This window comes from Rhodnius prolixus, unplaced genomic scaffold, assembly GCF_049639745.1.
Source record: "Rhodnius prolixus isolate KJV_2025 unplaced genomic scaffold, Rpr scaffold_7, whole genome shotgun sequence".
Taxonomy (NCBI): domain Eukaryota; kingdom Metazoa; phylum Arthropoda; class Insecta; order Hemiptera; family Reduviidae; genus Rhodnius; species Rhodnius prolixus.
In genome coordinates, this window is record NW_027411582.1 from 21053109 (window position 1) to 21074988 (window position 21880).

General features: G+C 34.5%; 1 protein-coding gene across 6 annotated transcripts in view; it reads left to right on the plus strand.

The window, feature by feature from the left end:
* Pgant9 (polypeptide N-acetylgalactosaminyltransferase 9) overlaps nucleotides 1-21880 on the plus strand; it is a 709503-nt gene that overhangs the window by 607466 nt on the left and 80157 nt on the right. The window lies entirely within an intron of this gene.

Below are 21880 nucleotides of genomic sequence, written 5' to 3' on the forward strand. Positions count from 1 at the left end.
TTTTCGCGCAAAACGAAGCGAACACCTCTTACACAAACGACCGGTTCCGGACAGACAGATTTCTCTACAAACATGTGAGACGAGGCAATCGAAAGAGAAGGCTTTACGCTGGACAGATGTCGGTCGTTGGGATTTGGCGCTTGCGTAGTTCTTCTGTAGCAGCACCAGTCTCGTTATTTAATAGCCACACCTGGTATAACCATCGCTCTACTTTTTTTTAAAAAAAAGTACGCCCAAATTAATTCATAATTTAAAATGTAAGCATTTCAAAACTTAAAAATATTTGTTGATTATGAATAGACCAGTTTAGATCATTGAAATTTGGATATTTAATTGCCGTTATTTCGTGTATAAAATATAAATTTTATACTTCGCCAAAGTTTAACAAAAAAATTAGTCATTAAATGTAGAAAATTTTAATTAATGTTTGATCAACTAAAAACAACAGAAGTAAAACTTTCAAAATCAGAACTTATTTCTACGGCGCTCTCCAGTGAACATCATCATCATGAAAAGGAGTAACTTTTCTCCAACCACAGCTATAGAAGAAAAGTTTTAAGATTTGTACTGTAAAGGAAATAATTGTAAAACTCCGCGTATAACGTAAAAAGATAACTTTGACTAATTCTCCTTTCCATTGTGAATTCATACATAAGATATTTCTTATTTTACATAACTCTTCTTATAATTCTAAACATTATAACCGAATTTTTATTGTTTTAATTTTGTTTTAGTCTCTTACAATAACGAAATTATTCTCCCTTTTTTTTATAATAACAGTTTGGGAAAAGTTGAAAGTTTGTTTTGGAGGCGGCTAGTGGAATAATAAAGAAATTTGTCAGTCTAGCGGCCAGCCTAAATGTCCCAAAGGGGAAAGAAGTTTAGTCAGTCATTGATGCGTTATAGAAACAGTTCAAGAATTTTAATTAGTTATGAAAGAGTCAAAATAAGAAGCTGTAAGCGTTGGCCACAATTTTAAAAAACTGTAGAGAGTACGCAGGAATTATGGGAAAACTCTTTAAAAGAATCAAAAGATTCATCTGAAATGGGGGATGCAATTCTTTGATTCTCTTTCTGATAATTATAAATACATTGCTTAGTACTGGAAATCCAAAAATAGATTATTAGATCAATGAATTTAGAAAACCAGAATTCAATATTTACTGCAAACAATTAAATTTTGGCAACCCACTCATATTGACCAACATGGAGAAATTTTGAACAGATTTCTTAATATAATTTCCGAATTTTAAGGGGGAACTAAAGAAAACAAAAGTGATTTGGAACTATGAGAAAAATCCGTGCAGGACTTTTAGATAGATAAATGCCGGGCCCTTCTAAGTCGGCGAGAAATCTAAGAAGAAGCAACGTTGTTGAAATTAGTAAGGCGCACACTCCTAATTGACGATGGAAAATTAGTTGAAAGATTAGTTGCATTAGAAAGATAGTGCGAAGGATAGGAAATTTAATCTAAGACATCCAAAATCAAAACAAGAAATTATAGATACGAATATGACAAACCTGAGGAAAGTATTGGGTAAAAATCACGGAGATAGGACACATAAATATGGCAAAGATGGCTTAAAAGTAGCGGTTCAGGTTATGAGAATTTGGAAGGAAGATTTACGAGAACCATTTAGAACAAAAAAGACACTTCTCTAGACCATTCTGGTGGCAGGCATTCCAAGATATTTTTCACTAGAGCAACGATAGAGCTACCGATTATTTGCTCTTCTCAGAAAGAACTTGAAGAAATGGAAGCAGTAAAGTTCATCGGCATGACTTTAGGCATCAAATCCTTCGAACAAAAATAACAAAATTAATTCCATAAATGTAACTTTCCAATGAGTCCACGAAAATGCATAAAAAAAAAATGGTTCTAATAACATGAAGATGTAGATCAAGCCAAACAATTAACTTAAGGCTCCATATAATTTCAATTCCATTGACTTTATAATCATTTATCAGAGCAGCGTATCACAACTAATACGTAGGTATATACAAGTATTAACGTAAGACTCCAAGAGTCACGTTTAATAGATTAGTGTAACGTTACTATTCAACGAGCTTATCATCTTTAATAATAATTCTCTTGGATATTTATATGTAACTAAACAATAGTACGACGCTATTCATGCATTTAGAGAGAAAATTATTCTCTACATTTTGGTAAAAGTTTCATTGAAATCAGGTCTGCATGAAATGAGATGTAAAGGATTGAAATTTAGACACAAGTGAAGTCCTCCAAAATTTCAAATGTAATATCTCAACAACTATAATCAATGGTAGGACGCTATTTATGTCAGTTATAGAGAAAACTATTCTCTACATTTTGGTAAATGTTTCATTGAAATATGAACCACAGAAAGTGAGATATAAAGGATTGAAGTTTGGATAGAGATGAAATCCCCTTAAATTTCAACTTCTATATCTCAATAACAACAATGTTTAAAAATACGCTATTTATGTCAGTTATAGAGAGAACTATTCTCTACATTTCGGTAAAAGTTTCATTGAAATCTGAACTAGAGGAAGTGAGATGTAAGGGATTGAAGTTTAGATAGAGATGAAATCCCTGTAATTTTCAACTTCTATATCTCAATAACAACAATGTTTAGAAATACGCTATTTATGTCAGTTATAGAGAGAACTATTCTCTACATTTCGGTAAAAGTTTCATTGAAATCTGAACTAGAGGAAGTGAGATGTAAAGGATTGAAGTTTAGATAGAGATGAAATCCCTGTAATTTTCAACTTCTATATCTCAATAACAACAACGTTCAGAAATACGCTATTTATGTCAGTTATAGAGAGAACTATTCTCTACATTTCGGTAAAAGTTTCATTGAAATCTGAACTAGAGGAAGTGAGATGTAAAGGATTGAAGTTTAGATAGAGATGAAATCCCCTTAATTTTCAACTTCTATATCTCAATAACTACAATGTTTAGAAAGACGCTATTTATGTCAGTTATAGAGAGAACTATTCTCTACATTTCGGTAAAAGTTTCATTGAAATCTGAACTAGAGGAAGTGAGATGTAAAGGATTGAAGTTTAGATAGAGATGAAATCCCTGTAATTTTCAACTTCTATATCTCAATAACAACAATGTTTAGAAATACGCTATTTATGTCAGTTATAGAGAGAACTATTCTCTACATTTCGGTAAAAGTTTCATTGAAATCTGAACTAGAGGAAGTGAGATGTAAAGGATTGAAGTTTAGATAGAGATGAAATCCCTGTAATTTTCAACTTCTATATCTCAATAACAACAATGTTTAGAAATACGCTATTTATGTCAGTTATAGAGAGAACTATTCTCTACATTTCGGTAAAAGTTTCATTGAAATCTGAACTAGAGGAAGTGAGATGTAAAGGATTGAAGTTTAGATAGAGATGAAATCCCTGTAATTTTCAACTTCTATATCTCAATAACTATAATGTTTAGAAAGACGCTAGTTATGTCAGTTATAGAGAAAACTATTCTCAACATTTTGGTAAAAGTTTCATTGAAATCTGAACTAGAGGAAGTGAGATGTAAAGGATTGAAGTTTAGATAGAGATGAAATCCCTGTAATTTTCAACTTCTATATCTCAATAACTACAATGTTTAGAAATACGCTATTTATGTCAGTTATAGAGAGAACTATTCTCTACATTTCGGTAAAAGTTTCATTGAAATCTGAACTAGAGGAAGTGAGATGTAAGGGATTGAAGTTTAGATAGAGATGAAATCCCTGTAATTTTCAACTTCTATATCTCAATAACAACAATGTTTAGAAATACGCTATTTATGTCAGTTATAGAGAGAACTATTCTCTACATTTCGGTAAAAGTTTCATTGAAATCTGAACTAGAGGAAGTGAGATGTAAAGGATTGAAGTTTAGATAGAGATGAAATCCCTGTAATTTTCAACTTCTATATCTCAATAACTATAATGTTTAGAAAGACGCTATTTATGTCAGTTATAGAGAGAACTATTCTCTACATTTCGGTAAAAGTTTCATTGAAATCTGAACAAGAGGAAGTGAGATGTAAAGGATTGAAGTTTAGATAGAGATGAAATCCCTGTAATTTTCAACTTCTATATCTCAATAACAACAATGTTTAGAAATACGCTATTTATGTCAGTTATAGAGAGAACTATTCTCTACATTTCGGTAAAAGTTTCATTGAAATCTGAACTAGAGGAAGTGAGATGTAAAGGATTGAAGTTTAGATAGAGATGAAATCCCCTTAATTTTCAACTTCTATATCTCAATAACAACAATGTTTAGAAATACGCTATTTATGTCAGTTATAGAGAGAACTATTCTCTACATTTCGGTAAAAGTTTCATTGAAATCTGAACTAGAGGAAGTGAGATGTAAGGGATTGAAGTTTAGATAGAGATGAAATCCCTGTAATTTTCAACTTCTATATCTCAATAACAACAATGTTTAGAAATACGCTATTTATGTCAGTTATAGAGAGAACTATTCTCTACATTTCGGTAAAAGTTTCATTGAAATCTGAACTAGAGGAAGTGAGATGTAAAGGATTGAAGTTTAGATAGAGATGAAATCCCTGTAATTTTCAACTTCTATATCTCAATAACAACAATGTTTAGAAATACGCTATTTATGTCAGTTATAGAGAGAACTATTCTCTACATTTCGGTAAAAGTTTCATTGAAATCTGAACTAGAGGAAGTGAGATGTAAAGGATTGAAGTTTAGATAGAGATGAAATCCCCTTAATTTTCAACTTCTATATCTCAATAACTACAATGTTTAGAAAGACGCTATTTATGTCAGTTATAGAGAGAACTATTCTCTACATTTCGGTAAAAGTTTCATTGAAATCTGAACTAGAGGAAGTGAGATGTAAAGAATTGAAGTTTAGATAGAGATGAAATCCCTGTAATTTTCAACTTCTATATCTCAATAACAACAATGTTTAGAAAGACGCTAGTTATGTCAGTTATAGAGAGAACTATTCTCAACATTTTGGTAAAAGTTTCATTGAAATCTGAACTAGAGGAAGTGAGATGTAAAGGATTGAAGTTTAGATAGAGATGAAATCCCTGTAATTTTCAACTTCTATATCTCAATAACTACAATGTTTAGAAATACGCTATTTATGTCAGTTATAGAGAGAACTATTCTCTACATTTCGGTAAAAGTTTCATTGAAATCTGAACTAGAGGAAGTGAGATGTAAAGGATTGAAGTTTAGATAGAGATGAAATCCCCTTAATTTTCAACTTCTATATCTCAATAACTACAATGTTTAGAAAGACGCTATTTATGTCAGTTATAGAGAGAACTATTCTCTACATTTCGGTAAAAGTTTCATTGAAATCTGAACTAGAGGAAGTGAGATGTAAGGGATTGAAGTTTAGATAGAGATGAAATCCCTGTAATTTTCAACTTCTATATCTCAATAACAACAATGTTTAGAAATACGCTATTTATGTCAGTTATAGAGAGAACTATTCTCTACATTTCGGTAAAAGTTTCATTGAAATCTGAACTAGAGGAAGTGAGATGTAAAGGATTGAAGTTTAGATAGAGATGAAATCTCTGTAATTTTCAACTTCTATATCTCAATAACAACAATGTTTAGAAATACGCTATTTATGTCAGTTATAGAGAGAACTATTCTCTACATTTCGGTAAAAGTTTCATTGAAATCTGAACTAGAGGAAGTGAGATGTAAAGGATTGAAGTTTAGATAGAGATGAAATCCCTGTAATTTTCAACTTCTATATCTCAATAACTACAATGTTTAGAAAGACGCTATTTATGTCAGTTATAGAGAGAACTATTCTCTACATTTCGGTAAAAGTTTCATTGAAATCTGAACTAGAGGAAGTGAGATGTAAAGGATTGAAGTTTAGATAGAGATGAAATCCCTGTAATTTTCAACTTCTATATCTCAATAACAACAATGTTTAGAAATACGCTATTTATGTCAGTTATAGAGAGAACTATTCTCTACATTTCGGTAAAAGTTTCATTGAAATCTGAACTAGAGGAAGTGAGATGTAAAGGATTGAAGTTTAGATAGAGATGAAATCCCTGTAATTTTCAACTTCTATATCTCAATAACTACAATGTTTAGAAAGACGCTAGTTATGTCAGTTATAGAGAAAACTATTCTCAACATTTTGGTAAAAGTTTCATTGAAATCTGAACTAGAGGAAGTGAGATGTAAAGGATTGAAGTTTAGATAGAGATGAAATCCCTGTAATTTTCAACTTCTATATCTCAATAACTACAATGTTTAGAAAGACGCTATTTATGTCAGTTATAGAGAGAACTATTCTCTACATTTCGGAAAAAGTTTCATTGAAATCTGAACTAGAGGAAGTGAGATGTAAAGGATTGAAGTTTAGATAGAGATGAAATCCCTGTAATTTTCAACTTCTATATCTCAATAACTACAATGTTTAGAAATACGCTATTTATGTCAGTTATAGAGAGAACTATTCTCTACATTTTAGTTGAAAGTTCATTGAAATTGTTTTATGCTTGTTACTTTGCAGAGAATTGTTTTAATTTCTATTTATTTTTGGCGTTTATAATCTCGGATTGATTTGGTGGTATTTTTGTATGATTAAACATCTTTTAATAATTGATTATTTATATCAAATGTATTACTAAATAGATCTCACATAGTTTTCTTAATTATGAAAAGTGCTTAGATTTTGTTACGGTAAAAGGGCGCTAGATGGCAGGGACATTGGCTGGCTATATTTTATTACAAATTTTGAGTGACGTTGGACTGCCAGAGTGACTAACTGTTTAGCGTCAAAACATTAAAAATTCATTCTTTCATGTACGCTCGGCCTGGCCAGTGCCTCGAATAACGTTATCGGCTCTTGTAAGTCATTACCTTGTATTTCGCCTTATTATTCATTTAGTATATGGGTTTTCTTTTATTGTGTTATTTTGTGTATACTTTGTGTTATTCTTATAATAGTTTCGATCATACTTTGTCGAGATAAATTCTTAAATATTTTACTTGGTTGGCAGTCGGCATGATTATCTTTTGGAGCAAGATTGGAAATGGAATGGCTTGTCGGAGGAATGATTACAAAAATAAAAGATAAACTATTGGCAAATGGCGAGAATTAGCTTCCTCTTCTTTTTACCAAATAGCAGCATTCTACTGAGGAATGTTTCAAAATTTTACCACAACAATTCCTGGGTTTTATTGAAGTGGTTTCATTCTTTATTGAGACCAGTCGATAAACCATTCTGTGCACATAGTACCTAATAGAGGAAATATCCCATAGAATACAAAAAGAGCGAAAACCTTGCATTCAATCCGAAGAATTATTCTTTAGATGTTTGTACTAACTCGTAACCGACAAACGCCATACACCAAAAAAAAAAAGGAGCGTAAAAAGGAAACCCAGTTCTAGGGGTTTTTGAAGTGGTATTATATATATGGACGAGCCATAGCCTAACCATAACCTTAAAAACACCTATGTTTTGATTCCTTTACGTTTAAACCTTCAAAGAGAACCAGGTGTACAAGAACATGTACGTTCGGATACGTTTTCCTTTATTATTTATTTATTTTTTATTTATAAATATACACTTGCGTCTTTCTGTAAGCTCTGAACATTCCTTGTTTTTAAAAAGTCTCCCTCAAACCCATTTCACTCTTTTACTAAGATGGAACATGCACCTTTTTCTCATTTTTCCCTTTATAGTTTTAAAAAAAATATTAAAACTTTCTTTTAAGATATAAGATATCGTATATGTTATATTTTTTTTTAATTTTCTAGTCTAATTTCCTTTGATTGAAGCGGTAACGAGTTTTGTCCACCCTTTCTAGTTTAACTTACAGTTCATATCATACAAAGAAGAATTCGCACTTATTTCCTGTATAATCTAATTTCTTCCTTCATACATACTGCCATCAACTTTACCTACAGCCTCAAGAAGACGACTGGAACCAAGAAAAATTGTTCTTACAGAAAAGATATTCCTAGTTCGACAACCAGTCCACATCCATCTGTATTGTTTCATATTTTTTGAATCAGAATCTTTGTTGCAATTGGTCTGTGAAACTGCAAGTTCTCCTTCTGAATATGTAATTCTTTTTTGTATATATATAAAGGGTGTCCATTTTAAGACGGCTAAAATGCATTTCATGCTTAAACAGTTAATCTGGGCAAAAAATGGTAATCCGTTCTGGTTTGTAACAGATGTAAAATTATTTTGTGTGTATGCTTGAGAACATTCTAAAGCTCTTAACATTTGATTTTTCTTAGAAAAATCACTCGGAAAACGACTTATTTCCCGATATTAAGAAAAATACTAGCTTTACTGCCTTGGCAATATTTTTGGTAGAAAGGGGATGAAAAAATACATAAAAATGACCAATCGCGTGCTCTTCTTTCTCTTTGATAGCAAGTTAAAAAATTGAAATATGATTAATAAGAACCAGATTTTGAAATGGCCTAGCACCTTTAATTTTGAAGATATCGAATTGCGGTTTCCTGTTTCTTTCATAACTTTTTATACTCTTTAAAACTGTGTATATGAAAATGGGGGTCAACAGCAAACCTCACTTTTGGGGGCGCGTATGCGGGCAGGAATCTAAAATCTAGTCACATATTCTGAAACTAGAGGCGACGGGCAACAAATTTTTCCTCTACCATTTTTTTTGCTCAGATTAACCATTTAAGCATGAAATGCATTTGAGCCGTCCTAAAATGAACACCCTGTATTATAATTTTGACTGCAAAATTGATGCAAATAGAGACTTTTAGGTTGACCTAAATTCAGTCACCTATTCCTTTACTCCTGACAACTGTTTATAATTTCATATCATATTGCTTGTACAACGTTTTTCACTCCAAAATTATTTCAGCTGATTTTTTGGGAACCCCCATATAAGTATTTCAGCACAACTACATCCGTTTTTGTTTCGTTTCTGACGAGAAAACTGTTGCAGATGCACTGGAATTACCTCCACATTCACTCTCCTTAGTTTCTTACTTCTGTTTTGGTTCCTTTAATATTCTTAGAAAACTTTTTTCTTTGAATTGTTGCAACTATGCACTGGATTTCATAAAGGGTCCGATATATTCATGTGCACCTTTATATTAATGTCCTAATGGACGGAAACTGAAAATCTGGTTTTCATTTTGTACTTATATTGTGAAGCAAAAACTAGACCTGTAAAGCTAATATGGTATTGTGGTACTGGGTTCGATTCCCGGTCTGTAGGCCTTGGATTTTATTTAATGTTTAATAAAAGAAATTTTACAATAAAGTATGTTTGCTAGTCGCCTTCGTTCACGACCCCTAATTTGGTAGTTGGACGTAAAGCCTGCCTGAAAAAATAGGCATTCACTTGACTTTACTCGTACCGCAACTCTTTCCTTCTGTTTTGTACCCAATATACTCGTAGTATTGATTGGGAGTATCCTGATAACGAATGGTAAGAAACAGTTTTTGAAACAAAGAAAGAAGAAATAGTTGCGATTAAAAACCAAATTTTAGTTTTGGGGAAAGATGCTATCTGAAATGGGTAAAAGTTTTTTTTAAATTGATCAAAGCTTATATTAATTTGCATAAACAAATTTGTTGTTTAGATAGTGACTAACGTTGTAAATTAAGAGTAATTGTCTTGGTACACTGGTGACTCACTCAGTGCCATTTCATTTTAGTATTAGAACGGGGGCCGAATACACCCACGCCCCTTGGCTAATAACTGCATCTTCTATATTGATCAGGCGGAAGTTAAAGAAGTAGCAGGTGTTCGCTTGATCGGATGATCATCCCCCTTCTCTGTTAACTCCAGCTAAACTAGTATCACTTGGTACACATTAATGGCCGCCCATAGTTTCTATACTCCCCCTTTTACAAACAATTACCCCAAACAATGCCTTACCCATCCTGTTTTCGGACCACTAATTCAATGGTATTATCACGTTTAGCTACAAATCCTAGCTTGTTTAGTTTGTGGTAACAGCTTTGTTTTGTCATTTATTGTTTGAATAATTTTTTTTTCTACTGGTTACAGCCAGTATAGTTTAAAATATACATATTTTTTAAATTTATTTTGTAATTTACAATCTGTATACATTATATACAATAAGTAAATATGGAGAGAGTGATGAACTGGTGCGGGAGGAGAGAAACTACCCAGCGGTAGCACTCTCTATAGGAGAGAGGAGAATGTGAGGAGGAGTATACGAGGAGGAGAATACGAGAAGGAGAATACGAGGAGGAGAATGTGAGGAGAAGAATATGAGGAGGAGAGAGGAGTATACGAGGAGGAGAGAGGAGAATGTGAGTGGGAGAATACGAGGAGGAGAAAGGAGAATGTGAGGAGGAGAATACGAGGAGGAGAGAGGAGAATGTGAGGAGGAGAATACGAGGAGGAGAGAGGAGAATGTGAGGAGGAGAATACGAGGAGGAGAAAGGAGAATGTGAGGAGGAGAATACGAGGAGGAGAGTAATGGCGTTTAGGCCTTCCTACAAGGAAGTCGCGGAGCCACTGGCGATTTAGTCGGCGAGGAGTATTAGGGATGTCAGAGGAAGCGAGAGACAGTACGAGAGGATTAGAGCTAGTCGAGAGAGCAGTATAATACTGGCGATTCAGTCGGCGAAGAGTATTAGGGATGTCAGAGGAAGCGAGAGACAGTACAAGAGGATTGGAGCTAGTCGAGAGAGCAGTATGGAATTTTTGATATTTAGTCTTGGCGAGTTGGTCTATGAAGGGAATGTTGAGGTCGTTGTGAAGAGTGAGGCTAGTCACCATAGAAAGGAGCGTCAACTATCTGTCGGCAGTAGTTTTGACTGAAATGTCTTGTACTGTCCTTAGGTTTGTAGGTTTGGCTGAACCCCACAGCTCTAGTCCGTAAGTCCACATAGGTTTGAGGATAGTACTGTATATTAAGCGTTTGAGTTCAATGGGTAATTTGGAGCGTCGTCCAAGAAGTTTGTAAAGCAGTTTCGCACGTTAGTTTATAATAAATAAGAATATTTAGCTAAAGTTCGGTGTCGTATCCCTTTGGGACATCTCATTTTATCAGATTGAAGTAAAAACAAAATGGCTACCCACTTCACTGAATTGAAAATTCAGTTTGGAATTCCATTAATGTGGATTTTGTTAAAATGTTCTTGTAGTAGCTGTTCTTGGTTTCAAAGCATTTACTTCCACTTCTAGCGATACAGTGATGCCAACATTCCTATTCAAGATTAGTTTAGCATTGCCGTTTAGTGTTCAATCAATCGTGTATTGCTTATAAAATTGATATTACTGGTATCATTAATTTTGAAACAGCTTTATAAATCAGTAACAACGATTTTTTTTCCAAACTTTCTCTTTCTTAAGCAACTTAACGAAAGGAAACAAATCAAAAATGTATCACACGATTCCAGTAATTTATTTTACGCATTAAAGATAAATACTTAAGATACACTTAAGTTCGAGAACTTCGTTTCAATTATAATTAAAGATAAATCAAGTTCAGTCTCTACCAGTTCAACAGAAACAAAACCTTATTAAATAATTTACCTAGAGTTTCTTGAATCAATTATCATCACCTCTGGGCTGCTCCAACAAATATCTAAGGAGAAGTTTTGGTAAACATAGTTTACCATCCATTGTAAACATTACATGTTTACTTTGTTGGTTTCTCAACGGCTGGGGTTAATTCTAATTGTAGTATGTTTTGATTTGTAACGATTTTGTTTGAAAAACTGATTAATCATTATAATTTGATTAAAAAACGTGAAATAAGTTTTTGTTTTTGCATGATTGTTGAGATTGATTTGAATAATAAGTAATATGTTTGATGAATTGATGATTGATTGGACCGCTGTCAAAATTTTAAGATTTACCACATAGTATACTCGTGGGGTCATTTCTTTACTGAATCCCCTAAATTTAACTCTATTTCAGGCTTGACTGATTTTTAGACGTTCATAGTGGGTATCTCTGTTAAATTTTGTGATATTTCTTAGCTAATAATTATCATTAAAAAAATAAGCTTTTTGTAACTATCTATACTTTACCCACTCAAACTTTTTGAGGCTTCTTGAGTTGCCATCTTCTCAGATCTTCTTCCACATTCTGCAGCCAATTTTTTTCTCGGCCTAACTCTTACGCTTCTATAACCAGAAGGGTGACCCGTCCTTCTTGGACATTCTTCCTCCTTCTAGCTAGCTGTCCTAGCCAAAGCTCTCTGCTTTCCTGATCGAATCTAGCACTCCGTGCTGGTCTTTTAGCTCAGCATTTATTTTCTTTGTCCAGGAGTGAACAATATTTTCACTAAATTGTTTTGAATAGGACTAAGATGGACGCTTTGCGGCAATTCCCTGACAAAAATCCATTTTTTTTTTTTTAAATAGAACTTAAGGATTGAAAATTGAAAAACAAAAATTTATGAAATAAGCTCAGTTTCGAAAAATCTATCAAAATACAACTAGTTCCTTTTACTTACAATAAGACTTAGAAAAAATGGTTAACTAAAATTATATTCAATGTGGTAAATGGTGATAATGTTGAAAATATCTTTCCATTTTAGGGTTGCCGAGGATATGTTGTTAAATGTAGAACAACAAGGGCAATGTAAAGGTATAATATTCCCAGTTTGGGTTAGGATGTTACGTGGTAGGTAATGTTTGTAGGGCAAATATAGCCTAGTTCAAACTGCCTGCAGGTCAGCCACCACCCCGGTTGCATTACCTCCTCTTCTGCACCTACTCAACACTGTTTAGCTTCTACTATCAACTATATACTAGCATACAACTACCAATTAGAAATAAAAGTAAATAAAAAGTAGTTGTAAAGTGGGATTCGATCCGGTGATCTACTACATACAAAACCATGTTCTTAGCCACTAGACCATCACTTGCTCCTTGATATATGTATGTACCTGTGTTTATCATAACATTTATTTATTTAATGGCATTTTTCTATTTTTAATCTGCGCGTGTTTGTCGCGGTTAGCAAGAGAATAGATAATTAGCTGGTAAATAATCTAGGAATTAACTGAGCTTACTCGACCTTTTTTTTTTTTATTAATTACAAATGTTTACTCACTAATTCTCATAAAGAGAATTTCTTCTTTCGTGATTCTTTCTCAGTTATTATTAATCCTAGGAAGGATTAATTAGTTGAAGAAATGCAAAAAAAGAAAAAGAGATTATTTGTTTTTAACGTCATTTTAACAATTACACTAAGTAATACACAGATATCTATCATCAAACTGCCAGCATAAATAGCTTGATTTAGAACGTGAATAGACGTGTTTGAACATGTCAAACTTTAACAGAATGTTGAATAAAAACAAAACAAATTGAAATGGTGGGCATGAATAATTATTAAACTAGATTTGATGGACTTCCAATCACTGTCCAGGTTTTCGATTGTATTATCTGTAATGAATAATGAGAATAATGTTAAGAGTACTCAAGCAAATTCTAATAACAGAATTTTAATTAATGAATAAATCATTTATTATTGAGAATTGAATAGAATAAAGAAGTTATCCCACCCGCGTTCTTCTACCATACTTTTAGTACAATAATTGGAAACGAGAGTTCAGCTTTGACGCTAAGCTGATGCTGTATTAGTCAGGGTTTCTGTCTGTGTTCTACAACGGTGCAAAATTTGAACGCTACTAGATAGTCAATGCCTACAAAATAACAGCTGCGGTCGAAATCTGCGATAAACCTAAGGGGATTGCGAATGGGAAATATGATAGATAAGAACCCAATTTTATACAAGTTCTTTACTTAAGCTTCTATTTAGACAGTTGCCTTAGACAATGTGGAATCTGTACACCATTTAGACAGGAATTTAACAGATATTAAGGACCGCTCAGGAGAGTTCTTCTTCTTCTTCTTCCATTGGCGCTACAGCACTTGCAGGAGCTCCTTTAGCAGCAAGTCCCAGCTATCTCTGTCCGTGGCTTTCCTTCTCCACAGTCTGATGCCCATCTTCTGCAGTTCCGCCTCCACATCCTGAAACCAACGCCGACCTCCTAGATCTTCTACCACCTGAGTGTCCTTCACACAAATCTTATGATACTCATTCCAGCGCAACCTGCCCACTTTTATGGTAGCTATAAGAGCCTCAGAAGATTCCATGGATTTAAATCCACCCTGACGATGCACAACAAACTTTTACTTTACAAAACATTGTTTCGATCAATACAAACTTATAGAGCAGAATTGTTAGGCCAAAATCTTCGCCAAATAAAGTAAAGTAATCGCCTACTTTCTTTTCAGGCTGGGCTTAACGTCCAGCTACCAATTAGGTGTCTTGGACGGAGGCGGCTAGCAAACATACTTTACTGTAAATTTCTTTTTATTAACCATTAAATAAAATCCAAGGCCTAAGACCGGGGGAATCGAACCCAGTACCACAATACATATTAGCTTTACAGGTCTCGCCACTAACCGCTCGGCTAACGTGGCACCTAAATCTATTAATATTCTACCAGTACAAAGTCCTTCACAGAATTGTAAACGCGCTTTACTATGTCTCTAATCATGACTTAGAAATCCCCTGTATCAGTTGAAGTAAACACATATGATTCCTAAATTTTGCTACATTTCTAGCTTTGAACGATAGCAGAATAGCTATTCTCAATTAGCAATCTCTCTGAAAGTGGCCATCCAAATATAATAGCTAAGTACTGGGCTTTATTATATAATAGGCACCCAAAAAGTTGAATCTCGGGTCCTCAGGCCGGATCCTCAGGAGTGTCCAGGTAGCCTAAATTTACGAATACCACAATCTCTGTCACTCTCTTGTGCCCTTTGTAACCCTCTAAAGTAACTTTTTCTTTCTTAAGGGTGCACAAAAAAAAACAGGCGATACGTTTACAACCTTTTACTAATTTACAAATAAATTCTTCTGCTTTTAGTTTGGCCTAAAATAGAAAAAAAGAAAGGGAAAAGTTGGTTCTTGAGGAATAGGAGGGACAACCACTAATGGCGTTACAATGTAGAAAAGTTGAAGTAAACTTTTGCCAAAAATGATAGTTATAGATACATTTGCTCTCATCAGTTAAATCTTCTCCCATTGGCCCCCAAATACTTTACTATTCAGTAAAAACTCAACATTTTTCAGTAAAAATTCCAAATAGAGTTTATTTGATAATGCTTCGACTTACGCGTCACTTTTTTTTAAATTTTAGTATTCGCATTAAATGGTTCAGTTAAAGGGTTTTACCGTCCGCTCGGTAATCTACCTGGTTTAATCACGCACGACCTAATTGAAGAATTTAAGTCCCATTACCTCATTTCATTAAAATCTATTTATTGTTCTCGGTGAGCTGTAAAACAAAATCTTAATAATAATGAATAAAATGCATGCATGCATTCATTAAACCCATACAAAATTAAATCTGCTGAAGTTCTGTTGGAAAAGTAACAAAATTAGGAATATAAATATTAAAATCAAAATCTGGAAGTAAAACAATAATTCAAATAGTTGAAAATATGGTTAGATCGGCAATGCTTGATATTATCAGTCACTGCTAGCATGATTATCCTTGACTTGCAAGTTTAGCTTAAGCTGGATACTTAGTTGAAGTCAAATTCTCTACGCCCAGTCTATCAATCAACCTATTGATGAAGTATTATAGTTCGAAAATCAGGGATACAATCCACAATAAACTATCTCAAACGAACATCGCATATTTTCAAAGATTTTTTGTAAGTTACGAAGCCTGTGTTCGTTATATCCAGATTTCTGGCTTTTTTTTAATTGGCATTATTAATGTTGCCACGGATATCTCTGGATTGTTCTGTTGAATTGACAATATTTTAAACCCCATACTATAGTATAACTAGTATAACTATAGTTATAACTAAAAAGCGACAAATTGTTGTGGTGTCAGTTGGTGCATAGTACTTACTTTCTATCAATAAATCATACCATATTCTGTTGGTAATAGAGTTTTATGTTTGACTAGGGGTTGTTTCTAAAGTTAATAAAACTTTTATTTTTTTATATATTTATTAAATAGTTTTATTTATCTTTAATTGCGTTTAAGGGTGCATACAAAAAAAAATGCTGGCCGAAACTTAAAACTAAATATTACAATAATTTCAAAATAAAATGTAATTTTGAAACTACAAATTGTAATTTTTTTTTTGAGTTATACATGTCGATGATATGAAAAGAAGTGACCGAAAATTTCGTACAAATCGACGAAAAACAAATGAATTGTATAATATTTAAACTTCGTTCAGCAGATTATTAATAAGCAAAAACTCTAGAGATATTCTACGTAAAAATGTTCAAATCAATGAGACGGGGCCAAAGTAAGCGCCTAGAATTAATCTTTGCATACAATTCAATCTCAAAAAAAAAAAACAATTTGCGTAAAAATAGACAAACTGTTTATCTTTAATTTAAAAGATATAGTATTTTGGTTATAATATTTCGATAAATCTATCCTTGAATTACGAGGATCGTTTGAAAAGTCCGTGCAAAGTCAGAGAGATAGCACTACTGGCGCGTATCGAGGTTATGTTTAGTTAGTAGCATCTCTTGGAAGAACACACACCAAGTTTCAGCCAGATCGGTCTATTTCTTTGTGTTTGGCATTCGTTTGAATCGAGGAAGTCGAGTGATTTTCAAAAAATGGACGAAAAAGAATTTCGTGTGTTGATTAAACACTACTTTATGAAAGGCAAAACGCCTCAGGAGACTAAAGAGAAGCTTGATAAACATTATGGTGACTGCATCTTCGATTAGAACAGTTTATAAGTGGTTTCAAAATTTTCGGAGTGGCCATATGGGCACAAGTGACGCTGAACGTTCTGGACGCCCTGTTGAAGTTACTACTCCAGAAATCATTGATAAAATCCATGATATGGTGATGGATGACAGAAGAGTGAAGGTGCGTGAGATTGCTAGTGCTGTGGGCATCTCGAATGAACAGGTACATACAAAGCTATCCGCAAGATGGGTGCCGCGATTGCTCACGCTTGACCAAAAACGAAATCGTGTGAAGTGTTGCAAGGACGGTTTGCAGCTGTTCCAGAAGAATCCGCAGGACTTTAAGCGTCGTTTCGTCACTGTGGATGAAACATGGATACATCACTACACTACTGAGACCAAAGAACAATCTAAACAATAGGTTACCAAGGGGGAATCTGCGCCAAAAAAGGCGAAGACCGTTCCTTCGGCCGGAAAGATTGTGGCGACTGTCCTTTGGGATTCGCAAGGAATAATCCTCATCGACTATCTGGAAAAGGGTAAAACTATTACAGGTGCATATTATTCATCGTTATTGGACCGTTTGAAAACCAGATTGGGCAGAAAAATATTTGCTGAGGTTCTCCTGCGAATGGATCTTAGAAATATGGAGATCTGCTGCGCTGAAGGCCCTTACTTCCTTCAGAACTATCTCTTCCCTGGTTTGGGAATGTAAAGAGGCCCTGGAACAACTGGCTTGGCACAATAAAGTGAAGGGGAATGAAAGAGCCGTTCAACTGGCCAGCAAGGGAGCTAACATTCCATTCAATGGCCAGGAACCTGTCTGGGAGGATAACCAAGGGTGTGCAGTTCGTGTGGCTCTCAGAGACTGGGATCTGGAGAGAGCATGAAAAGAACTGGGTGGTGTTTGCTGGGGTTAAACGCAGCAAGAGTATGATGCCATGGATGTGTAAGTGAAGAACCAAAGAGACCCCTGTGCTTGGGTAGAAATCAGATTACTCTGACTACAAGCCTATTCACAGGGCACGGTAGGTTCAAGAAGCAGTTCTGTATAAGGTGAGGGGCTTATTAGCTCAGGAACCGTTGTGTGCAGATTGTGTCAGAAAGAGGAGGAAACGGCCTCTCACTTGTTGTTCGATTGCGTTGCAATCCGAGTGGTTGCACTTTGGATCTTTGAGACCAAAGGAGATATTAGCGCAAAAAGATCTAGTAAGGAAAGTCCTCAACCTCTTTAGCAGTTGAGGTTTCGTCTACTAGTTCCAAAGGGGAAGGCACAATAAGCCTCTTTAGGCTGCGGTACCGTGGGGCAAAGTTCTCGTCCCGTTTCTGAGATCTAATAAGTAAGGGATTATTGTCATGGATTTTCATGACTTCTTTGAGAAAATATTGCTGCAACTGATTGTAAATTGTTCGCTAAATCTTCTTAAAACCCTGTCACAGCTGGCAGAAGTCGTATAAATGAGGTCGATGCATATGCAGTGATAAACACAACTGGTAAAAAAATACGCCTTATATTAATTAATATCTTAATTTTTTTTAGATACCGTTAATTGTCCGGCAACCGTGGAAAATTTGAAAATTTGGTTGGTAATTTTATTCAGTGCTGAATAATATTAATCATCATGATGTTATTTGAAAGTAATTTCGTTTCCATTAATTTTTTTATTCACCAATGTGTACATCTCACCCAGCTGTCGATCACAGTTGTAGGCTTTTGAAAGGATTTAGTTAAGTGATTAAGGTGTTTAGGGGTCAAAGGCAAGAGAAAGTAAATACCAAAATCAATACTAAATAATATCTTTTCCTTCGATTTTTCTTAACAATATTTTATATCAATAGATTGATTTGCATAGATAAAATTCATTCATTCATTTTAATTGCTAATCGATTTTGAAGTTAAATATGAAACAATCATGCTCGTTAGGTCAGCATTTTATTACCATCTATATTTATTTATTTATGTGGGTATATTATATATGTATGATAGAAAACTGTATTCAAAATGATGTGTATGTTCCCTCTGCTAAGATAAACATATGGTAATACTATTGAGTTAGAATTATGTACTAAAGCAAATAGAAGACTCAGGGCTGCTTGCGTAACATGGTTTATAAGCAAGGTTTACATTTCTCTAACCAGACTGTCATTTGCAATTCATCACTTGTAAATGCAAGCGTGAAATAACAGAAATTTCGCTAGCAACTGAAATTATTTTGTCTGTTCAGATTATAAAGTTTGATTTCTATTTTTAGAGTTTTTTTTTATCGTTTTAAAGAAGTAAATATTTCTGAATATTTTAACATAAAATAATTTGATTTAAATCTTTTCATCTATCGCTCTTTAAATGGACCAAATGTATATAAAATAAAATTCTAATGCTTTTCAATTCATAAAATTTTGATTTAATTTGCAATTTCTTTAAATACAGTAACAGTAATAAAATTTGTAATAACCGCTGAATAACACTTATACGTCTTTTTTTAGTTGTAATTTTATTACACACCTAATTGTAATTGTTACACACCTAATTGCGATTATTATACACCTAATTGCGATTATTACACACCTAATTGTGATCATTACACATAATTGTAATTGTTACATACCTAATTGCGATTATAACACACCTAATTGTAATTGTTAAACACCTAATTTCGATTATTACACACCTAATTGTAATTGTTACCCACCTAATTGTAATTGTTACCCACCTAATTGCGATTATTACACACCTAATTGCGATTATTACACACCTAATTGTGATCATTACACATAATTGTAATTGTTACATACTTAATTGCGATTATAACACACCTAATTGTAATTGTTACATACCTAATTGCGATTATTACACACCTAATTGCGATTATTACACACCTAATTGCGATTATTACACACTTTTTTTTTTTATTATTATTTGCAACTGTATAAAATATGCATTTAGCAAGTGTTGTACAAAGAAACATTTGATTGTGCCACAGAGCCTGGCTCAGTGCCACAACCAGGATGACGAGATGAGAGAAACCAGCCAGCGCTGGAACTCTCTAGGAACATATTGGGGTTTAGGAGGCAATGAGGTCACGTGGCCAACGCCGCTTTAGACGACGTGTAGGATTGTCAGGTTGGGACGATGTGGATAGTGATTGAGCCAGAGGATTTGGATGATCACAGAGTTTGCTGTGGGAATTTCAGGAATCGGGTGTGGATTAATTCATTTACATACGGAATATTGAGATGGAGGGTGCGGTTGGAGACATAGAATGGGCACGTTAACGATTCGGGGGAGGACTTTAGACTGGAAAGATTGGATAGGTTGGATGTTGAATGGTTTGGCGGAGCCCCCACAATTCTGCTCTCCATATGTCCATATTGGTCGTAATAGTGTTTTGTAAAGTGTAAGTTGGTTTTGTACGTTCATGGAGGATTTCGGTACAATGAGTCTCCTTAGTAGTTCGTAACGTCTGTTCAGTTCTTGTCCTCTAAGTCTTATTACACACCTAATTGCGATTATTACACACCTAATTGCAATTAATACACACCTAATTGTAATTGTTACACACCTAATTGCGATTATTACACACCTAATTGTAAATCCAATCCCTCTTGTTTAGAAAAAATCATCCACTTTTAAGAATATGCCTTTCCCTGTTATATGACCTTCCAATGCCCAACAAAATACGAGGGTCGTTTGAAAAGTCCGTGCAAAAATAAAAACTACTTAATTTTTAGGGGTAAACCTTTTTTATTTTTCAACATAGTCTCCTTCTAGGCTTATACACTTCGTCCAACGCTGCTCTAGTTTGTTGATCCCTTCCGAATAATAGTATTTGTCCAAGTCTGAAAAATAGCCATTCGTTTCTGCAATCACCTCCTCGTTTGAATAAAATCTTTTTCCCGCCAGCCATTTCTTCATATTGGGGAACAAATAGTAGTCCGAGGGAGCCAAGTCTGGAGAATAGGGAGGATGCGAAACGAGTTGGAACCCTATTTCCATTAATTTTGCGACCACAACTGCTGAGGTGTGAGCAGGTGCGTTGTCGTGATGGAAAAGGACTTTTTTGTGAGCCAATCGTGGGCGTTTTTCTTGCAGCTCGGTTTTCAAACGGTCCAATAACGATGAATAATATGCACCTGTAATAGTTTTACCCTTTTCCAGATAGTCGATGAGGATTATTCCTTGCGAATCCCAAAAGACAGTCGCCATAATCTTTCCGGCCGAAGGAACGGTCTTCGCCTTTTTTGGCGCAGATTCCCCCTTGGTAACCCATTGTTTAGATTGTTCTTTGGTCTCAGGAGTGTAGTGATGTATCCACGTTTCATCCACAGTGACGAAACGACGCTTAAAGTTCTGCGGATTCTTCTGGAACAGCTGCAAACCGTCCTTGCAACACTTCACACGATTTCGTTTTTGGTCAAGCGTGAGCAATCGCGGCACCCATCTTGCGGATAACTTTGTCATCTCCAAATGTTGATGCAAAATATTATGTACCCGTTCATTCGAGATGCCAACATTACTAGCAATCTCACGCACCTTCACTCTTCTGTCATCCATCACCATATCATGGATTTTATCAATGATTTCTGGAGTAGTAACCTCAACAGGGGCGTCCAGAACGTTCAGCGTCACTTGTGCCCATATGGCCACTCCGAAAATTTTGAAACCACTTATAAACTGTTCTAATCGAAGGTGCAGAGTCACCGTAATGTTTATCAATCTTCTCTTTAGTCTCCTGAGGCGTTTTGCCTTTCATAAAGTAGTGTTTAATCAACACACGAAATTCTTTTTCGTCCATTTTTTGAAAAATCACTCGACTTCCTCGATTCAAACGAATGCCAAACACAAAGAAATAGACCGATCTGGCTGAAACTTGGTGTGTGTTCTTCCAAGAGATGCTACTAACTAAACATAACCTCGATACGCACCAGTAGTGCTATCTCTCTGACTTTGCACGGACTTTTCAAACGACCCTCTTAGCAAGTCTTCATCTACATTATCTTACAAATACTGTCAATTGAGCTTGAATGTCTGTAGACCCAACAAGCTGTATGGCAAATTTTGGGCTTCGTTTAATTCTTTCCATTAATAGTTGAAACTAGTCCTTGAACCCGTGATCTCCGATTTGGGATCCAGCATTCGCTAACCCCTCAGCCCCCTGACAAAATTAATGATAAATATTTAAATATAT